The sequence below is a fragment of the Phyllostomus hastatus genome, unplaced genomic scaffold (genome assembly GCF_019186645.2).
Source record: "Phyllostomus hastatus isolate PE091 unplaced genomic scaffold, TTU_PhHast_1.1 phas_scaffold_1674, whole genome shotgun sequence".
Taxonomy (NCBI): domain Eukaryota; kingdom Metazoa; phylum Chordata; class Mammalia; order Chiroptera; family Phyllostomidae; genus Phyllostomus; species Phyllostomus hastatus.
In genome coordinates this window covers 5,646,143-5,655,317 of record NW_025334011.1, presented here as the reverse complement: position 1 = coordinate 5,655,317, position 9,175 = coordinate 5,646,143, and positions in this window count along the sequence as shown.

Sequence of the window (9,175 nt, the reverse complement as noted above, 5' to 3'; positions counted from 1 at the left end):
TCTGAGGTTGCTACTGCCCCAGAACTAGGGCTGCCATCCACAGCACTGATACCTTCCCTGAGAGTGCTGCTCTTGCTCAAAAGCTGCCACCCACTGGCACCGCTGAGCCACAGGTACACTTAGGATGATGCTGAACCCGTCATGTAAAACCCTGCTGCCTGCCCCCTTCCCTAGAAGTTGACTTGCTGCTGTCACTGCTGTGCCTTTGACATTGGCCATCTTCTGTTATGCCCCAGCTCCATGTTGTACTGGGTCACTGCTGCCCTTCACTGAATCCAGGTCACGCACTGACTTGTACAGCTGTGTCACACTCCTACCCTCTTCCCAAAGTAGCGTGGCCTCATGCTTCTAACATTGCACACAGAGACTCACTCATGTGCCAAACAGCTCTCAAGTGTTGACATGAGTCCCAGGGGTCAGGGAACAAATTCAAGTACTCAGACATGAGTTCCCCTACATGCCAAAGACTGATATATTGTTATTGAGCAAATTTGTCTTTATTCTCCTTTTTCTTAAGATGGGTTCTTTCCTTGAAATTCCTTATTTAGCAGATAGTATCTGTCTGAACAACCCTGAATTTAGGCTTTGCTGGAAGCACCCCATTTTCCATTTCCAACCCGCCCAATAAAAACACAAATTCTGGTATGTTGATAGTTTTCTGGAAAACATTTTAAGGAGACTTATGAATCACAATTTTATTCATTCTGTCAATTTTACTGGAAAAGTCTTGTGTTTTATTCCGATGTACCTTCCTAATCAAACTTTCGTTTTCCACTTTTTTCAATTAATATTATATCATAATAATTCTTATGTTGTTACCTGGTTTTATAATAATTCTTTCCAATGGCTACATAATACTTCATCAAATAACTGTAGCATACCAAAACCATCATTCCCCTATTATGGGCCTTTTGTATTGCTCTGTTGATTGTGTGCTAGTCAGGATAAGCTAGGTTATGCTATTGCAAGAAATGACTGCAAAATATAAATCGCTTAAGAGACAAAGGTTTATTTCTTTGCTAATACAGTCATCTGTAGATCTAGATAGCTCTCCAGGGCATTTGTTCTTCACACAATGGCTCAGATACCTAGGCTGGTTTAATCGTGTGGCTTTCCTTGCCGAATAAAAAGCTTCCACTGTAATCACAGAGGTAGGGGAAGGGGGCTGGAGAGTTCATGTAGGCTTTAATTGCCGTAGCCTAGGAGTAACACACATTCACTTTCTTCACAGTCCATTGGTCACAACTAGTCACTGGGCCTTCTCTGACTCCGGGGGGTGGGGGGGCATGGACTGAGCACACTGGGAATCTATAGATGAAGGGGCCAAGCACCAAGAGAACCAATGAACTAAAAGGCTGAGTATGGGAGGGGCTAATAGACTATTTGGCAGCATCACTGTCTTTGCTATGGGTTGCTTATACATAAGAACCCTTGCCCCTTTTTTGGACTTTCATATTTGCACTTAATTTTCCAAATTTACTGAGATATAATTAATTAGCATAAAACATTACATAAGTTTATTTGTCTTTCTTTGACTTATTGTACTTCACTCACATATGCCCTCAAGGTTCATTCATGTTGTGACAAATGGCAGAATTACATTGCATTTATATATTATAGAAAATCACATTTTCTTTTTCCAATTATCTGTTGACAGATACCTGGGTAGTTTCCATATCTTGGCTATTGTGAATAATGCTACAATGAACCTGGGGGTACAAGTATCTCTTCAAGATTCTGTTTTCATTTCCTTTAGATGTATCCTAGAAGTGGGATTGCTGGATAATATGGTAGTTCCATTTGTAATTTTTTTGAGAAACCTCCATACTGTTTTCCTTAGTGGCGGTACCAATTTACATTCCTACCAGCAAGGCACAAGTACGCCGTTTTCTCCACACCCTTGCCAACACCGGTTATCTTTTGTCTTTTCGATAATAGCCATTCTAACAAGTGTAGGACAATATCTCATCATGGTTTTCATTTGCATTTCCCTGATGATTAATGAGATTAATGATGTTGTGTACCTTTTCATGTACCTGTTGGCCATTTGTATGTATTCTTTGGGAAACAATGTTTATTCAGTTCTTCTGCTCATTTTTAAATTGGATTTGTTTTTCCCTATTTTATTAGTTCTTTATATATTTTGGATATTAACCCCTTATCAGATATATGAGTTGCAAATATTTTCATCCATTCTGTAGGTTACCTTTTTATTTTGTTATTTTTTCCTTTTGCTCTCCCAAAGCTTTTTATTTTAATGTAGTTCCACTTGTTTATTTTTGCTTTTGTTGCTTGTGTTTTGGTGTATGCAACCATATTTGACAATAATTTTCAATAGCAGTTGAGATTTTAAAATAATTTTTTAGGATCCAAGGAGAAAAGAAAACAGCAACAATATAAGAAAGCAAGGTGGGCTATGGAGCAGGTGTGTGCAGAGAAGTCTATAGAGTACTTACCTCTAGGGTGTTAGTCCCTCTAAGATTTTATGAAACCCCATTTTAGGGGAATTGAGGTTAAGAATGATCTCAGATGCCTTGTTTCTTTAGATTCAGTTCTAACTGGGATCATTATTTCCATGTATTTATTAAATAAGTCGCCTCTTTCCACATAGTGGTGTTTGGTTGTTGCACTTTTTCTAAAGTTTCTTCTAACAGGCCAAGGAAGGACAGAAGTGATACCAAAGCAAGGAAAATGACCTTTTGTTATCATTGGTATTACATGATGGAAAAAATTAATTGAATATTAAGGAAAAACAAATGTGAATTTTTTTCCAAAAGAAAAGCTTATGGGCTGCTTTTTGTTATTGTTGTTGTTTAAACTTGAATAGTTAGATTTTTTTCCTAGAGTATCACAGTGCTATATATCACCATTGAGGAGAGTACTAGGTACTTCTTATATTCATTCTCCCCTTTCTCTCAATAGAAGCCTAACTTCTGGTTGATCTCCTAGCCACTTAGCTAAAATACTCATTTGTAGCTCGTTGCAATGAAATGACTAAAATCTGGCCTATAGCATATAAGTGGGATTTTTGGTAAGTCACCTGAAAGGTGCTCAAATGCATTTTTCCCTTCATCCTGTTGCTAGGACCTGGACCCACTGGCTAGATATCCACTCCCAGCTGGATTATGAGAATGAGGGCAACAGATTAAGGATGGCCAGTAAGAAGTGAGAAGGAGCCTGAGTCTCTGATGACCATCAAGGTGCTCTGTATGCTTGGGAATGTTCACTTCTGGACTTCTTTTACGTGGGAGAGCAAAATCTAGCTCTCTTGAGTCAGTTTTTCTGATCTCTGTCCCACACAGGCAAACCTAAACTGATACAAATATTGATAAAATATACAAAATAGCTTATACAATTATTTTCTATATTTAACTCAAAAAATGAGAATTATATAAATAAAAGAGTGCATAGCAGAAAGATATCTTCAGCTTCTAAAAGGTAAGTTCATTAAATCCATATAAAAAATGAACCTTGACTTCTATCTGATGAGAAATTCAACTTAAGATGAATCAAAGGTCTACACACAAAAACTATCAAGTTTTAGGATTTGAAAGTAGGCAAAGATTTCTTAGATAGGACAAAGAAAGGAATGACTATAAAAAGAAAAGTTGATTTAAAATAAATGTCATCAAAATTTAAAATAGTCATCACTATACAATGAAAACAAACAAGTTCACAGAACTAAAAAATACTTGCAAAACATATATCTGACAAGGGGCTTATATCTAGAATATATAAGGAACTTTCACAATTTTATAATTAAAAAATTAAGAACATGAGCAAAAGATTTGAGCTAATTCAAAGAAAAATAATAAATAGGCATTAAGTACATAAAAATCATTCAATATTAGTCATCACAGAAGCGAAAATGAAAACTACAATATGATACCACTATCCAAACACTAGAATGGCTAAATTGAACAACACTGCCAACACCAAGATTTGGAACAGATGTGAAGCAACCAGAACTCTTGCACAGTTTTGGCAGGAGCGTAAAAAGATATAAACACTTCTGTGAGCCAAGGACAGGGGCCTTGGAAGAAAGCAACCTGCCAACACCTTCATCCTGGACTTCCAGCCTCCAGAAATGTGGGGAAATAAATTTCTGTTGCTTAAGCTACCCAATCTGTGGTGTTCTGTTATTAGTTGGCAGTCCCAGCCAACTAATGTAGACAACATAGAGTTTGGGCTTATTTTTAAACTTAATCTGTCAATCTCTGCCTTTTACTTAGAGTGCTGAGGTCATTTAAATTTAATATAATTATTGATTTAGTTTCATTTACGTTTATATCTTGCTTTTAGTTTTCATTTTTTCTTCTGATTTTATAGTTTTTAATCGTTTCTTATATTGCCAAGTAGTACTCTATTGTATTCAGCATAAGTAAAAATAAATATACATGACAATAAACAGGAAGTCATCACCATGGTTAAGAAAAAATAAGTTATGATTTAAAAAGCACGTTTTATTTTCAAATTGTACATTTTTATAAATATAGGAAACCATAGAGATGTGAAGTTTTGCATCGTCTCCTAGAAGCACTCAAGATTTCCTGACCAGGATCATGCAGCATGTTAGTGCCGAAACAAGAATGAATCGTAGAAATACTGTGCTATTAATGTTAGATTTTGCATACTTGTCTTTTACTTGACACTTTGATGGTATTATATAATAATTTTAAAAGAAAATCAGTGCCATAAACATCCATTTCTATCCTATTGTATCTAACAGAAATCCCTCGGAGAACCCATCTGTGGACAGTGGTCCCAGAGCTGTTGCTGCGACCCCTACCTTTATGAGAGGTCTTCCCTCCCAGTGCGAACTTCAGAGGGTGTGGGAGAGGAGAGCCAAACTTACATATTTCCTGCACTCTCTGTTGTGCTTTAGGCATTATTTTACCCCCAAATTCCTAATCCACAAAGCAACACACTGTTATTTTAAAGGTTTTAACTAGGATGTTTCAAGCACTCTCAGAATGGTTCTGTGGCCTTCTGATCTCAAAACAAAAAATAGCTTTTCAAGTACCATATTCAAGAAAGCAGTATGTTATAAATATTGAATTAAACCTCAAGAAGTTCAGACATTGATTGTCATATTTTTTAAATGATTGATGATATGGGAAAATATTTATTATATATTTTTTAAAAAGCAGCATACAGTTTAGAGTCTTAGGACAAGTCACTCAAATCTCTCCAGTCATCATTTTTCCCATGAAAAGAAAGTTTATGAAAATATAAAGTTAATATAGAGATATTTATTATCCTGTTTCTTTTACAACACCACCACAGAAAGTTCAGAAGAAAGAAAATTGCTCTAAATTTTTTACTTGATGGGCACTCTACAACATCTAGATCCAGCTACACATCTACTCCTCACTGGTGTTCTATGGTTTTTGTTTGTTTTGTGAGAAGGTGCAGATTGTGGCAGTGAAGAGGCCCCGGATCCATACTGACCCAGGTTTAAATGCTGGCTTAACTGTTTACTCCCTGTAAACCCTTGGCAAATTATTTAAACTCTTAAATTTAAATTACTTAAGCTAAATTCTGAGATTATTCATATGCAAAATAGGGGTGATAACAACACTGCCCTCACAGGGTAAGTGTATGCAAAACACTTAGACCAGTGAGTGGCACATAATAAGCTTTGAATAAATATCAACTTGTAAAATAATAACACCCAATTATGCATCTTTCTGAAGTTCTAGTTCAGCAGCTTCTAAAATGGATCCCAATGATTCTTATTTCTTTTTATCATGAATAAAATGCCCATGTGTAACACCCTTCCCTCTAGTGTGGGCTTGCTTATAACTTTTAATATAATGTGGAAAAAGTAATGGGATGGCTCTTCCAACAGTAGGTCGTGGAAGACGGTGACTTTTGTCTGGTTTGCGCCTTCTCCCAGGTTTTTGTCACTTGTTCGCTTTGATAAAGCAAACTGCCGAATGGCGAGCTGTCCTATGGAAAGATCCCTGTTGCAAGAAACTTGGAGTCCTCTGTCCCACAGTTAGTGAGGAACTGAGGTCCTCAATCCAGCAGCCAGCCAGGAGCTGAATCCTGCCAACAGCGTGTAAATAAGCTGGGAGGACTCTTTTCTATTCAAATCTTGAGACAACTGCAGCCCCTTTGACACCTTCGTTGGAACTTGGCAGGAGACACTGAGCAAAGGACCGACCTAAAAGTTGCATCTCGTTTCCTGGCACATAGAAACTGTGACAGAATGTATACTATTTTACTCCACTAAGTTTGGGATAATTTGTTATGCAGTAATACATAATGCGTAATATTTTGGTACTTGATGTGGGGTGCCTTCATAACAAACAGTCAAAAATTTCGGAGGTGCTTTGGGACCAGGCAATGGGAGAAGGCTGGAAAGACCCTGAGGGGCATGATAAAGGAAGCCTAAATTGCCTTGAACAAGCCGGCAACAGAAATTAGGACCTTGAGGATGCCGCCTGTAAGGGCTCAAAGGGAAGTGAGAGACACTTTATTGGAGACTGGGGGAAAGGGAATCCTTGTTATGTACTGGCAGAAATCACAGCAATACTGTCATTCTCACTTATGTGGAAAGCAGAAAAAGTGCCAAAATAACTTGGTAATCTAGGAGATTTCCAAGAAGAGTACTGCCTAGTATTTTCTTGCTGCTTATAATAAAATGGAAGAGGAAAGAGAACTTGGGGGAAAGTCTGTTAAACAGAAAGGAGCTTGATCTTGAGGGTTTTTGAGAATTCTCCACTTTTCTAGAGAAAAAACAAAAACAAACAAACAAAGGTAAAATTAAGAAATGACTTCTGAGTACTGTCAGGGAAATGTGATCTAGAGGTAAAAAAGTGACTGCATAATATTTTGTTCAGACCTCAGAAAGATGAAAGGACTTGGCTATCCTTGGATCCACAATGGGTTCTTTAAAGAGATTAAGGATGCAGCTCACAAATCTTCTCAAACAATAGAGACTGTGGGAAGCTTACACTGTTGTCTCAGCCTTCTCAGCAGGAGCTCAGTGTGGAGAGGAGCTGATCTAGAAGAAACATATGGATGTGGCATCTGTGTGATGGTGTGAACCCCAGTGAGTTTCACAGAAGACCACCAACTTTTTGAGAAAACTGTATCAACAGAAATACTGCTGGCTTGGTCAGAAAGGGGACAGAGACAGGACAAAATGAAAAGAGGCATCAGGGACTCCAAAATTCTACTGGCAAAAAGCAGACTGAGAAAATGTTTCTGCTGCAAACAAGTGTTACCTTTCATGACTCAGAAGGTGGAACAATAGTCCAGTCGAGCCAAGAGCCATGGAGACATATTCCCAGGCCTTGACAACAAATGAAGGGACTTCCAACATTCCGCCTGTTGAATTTCAGAATTGCTTTGGGCAATGACTCCTTTGTATATCCCGTTTTCCCCTTTTGGGGCAGAAGTATCTATACCAATTGCCCTATGCCTGCACAACCATTGTTTTTTGGGTGTATGTGAAGCATATGACTCTTTCTTTCTTTTGCAGATTTGCAGATTGAGATGGGCTGTACTCAAAGGATCTGTATTTACAGAACTATACCCAAGGAGACTCATCCACACCTGAGGCTGATTTAGATGAGAAAATTATGAATGTTGATACCCATACTCACTGCCCAGATAGCTTTCCTACTTTATATTCTTATTTACTTAAGCACTTGTTGAGTGCCTATTGTTTACCATTCACTGAGTTACATGCAGGGTATTTCAAAGTTAAATAAGAGAATTATTTACCTTAAAGTCTGGCAGGAAAGATATAGAGGTAAACCCAAATAGCATCATGGGGAAATAGGTATGACATAGATATATGCCCAGAATGCAATAGGAGCAGAATGATAACATCTAAATCGAGGAAGCCAGAGAAGGAGTCCTGAAAAGGGGATACCTGAGCCAAGTCCTGAAGGGCAGGGAGTTGTTATTTGGGTTGAACTGCATGGCATTATCATTCTTGTATTTCGGAAATGGGTGATTCTTGGTAATTTAATATGGTCCAACAATATGATAGGTAAGTGAGGAGTATTCTACACAAAGACCTTCCAGTTGAATATGATCAATTGAACCCACACAGATATATCAACAACCAGGACTTTTCCTCCTAGGACAAATCAGTCATTCCTGCTTTTGTCCACTGTGTAAGTTCCTGACTCGGTGGCTTGAGACATTCCCTCCCCAGACTTTGGAGAAGGCGTCAGGGTACGTTTTGTTTATCTTTATTATCACCACTTTGATGTTGACAGGAGACGGCTGGGCCCTTTCTCCACACAGGCAGCACATTTGTCCAGGGAAGGAGAAGAGTTCCGAGGAAAAGTGGCCACTGAGGAGAAGGCATTCCAAGCTTTGGAATGAATATGCCATTCCAAAAATTCACTATATATCACAAGCCATAGTCATCAGCTGGCTTCCCAGAATTCCATCCTCAGTAGACTGTGGGGACGCTGGAGGGGAATGGAACACCAGTCACTGAGTTTCACCAGTTCTCAAGAATATGAATCACACATGGATTCATACTAATGTTTTTGGAGTGGCTTTACAAATTAATTTGTATTAAATATTTTGTATATTGATTCTCTACCCTTGGAGAGTTGACAGCCTGGTGTGACCTAAGAAAAATGTAATGAGCACACTTTTTTGTTTGTTTTGTTTGCTTGGGAGTGATTAAATAACGGAAAATGGATGGCTTCACTTAGGTGAGCAAAAAGTGCGGGAAGCAAGAAGACATGCATACAACAAAAGGGGGTTGTGACAGCAGAAAGGTTTGGAGCCCCTGGCCAAGGGGAGAAAAAGCTGTCACTGCCTTGGTTCTCTAGGGAGGAGGGATTCCCAGAGCCTCAGGGGATGAGCCCTTAGATTTCAAGGTTGAGTGAGGTATCTCTTTTTCTCACCTCACGCCCCTTTTGTACATTTTAAATCTTAACCTTATGTGGCCATTGTGCTTCATTCCAGTGTTGTGGTAGAAGTGTTTGAAGAACTGTCAGCATTTGATTTGGCTCAAGCATCCTTGATTTTCTTCCAGCCTGGATGTGGAAAGTCCTGGCTCTGCCTGGCACCGGCCTCAGGCTGCACTGGAAGTCCCAGAGCAAGAAGAGGCTGGCTCAGGGAGGGGATGGGAGCCGCTCAGGCCTGCTCTGGGCTGCAGCCGACAGCCACTGCCCCTCCCCCAGTCATGGTGGGA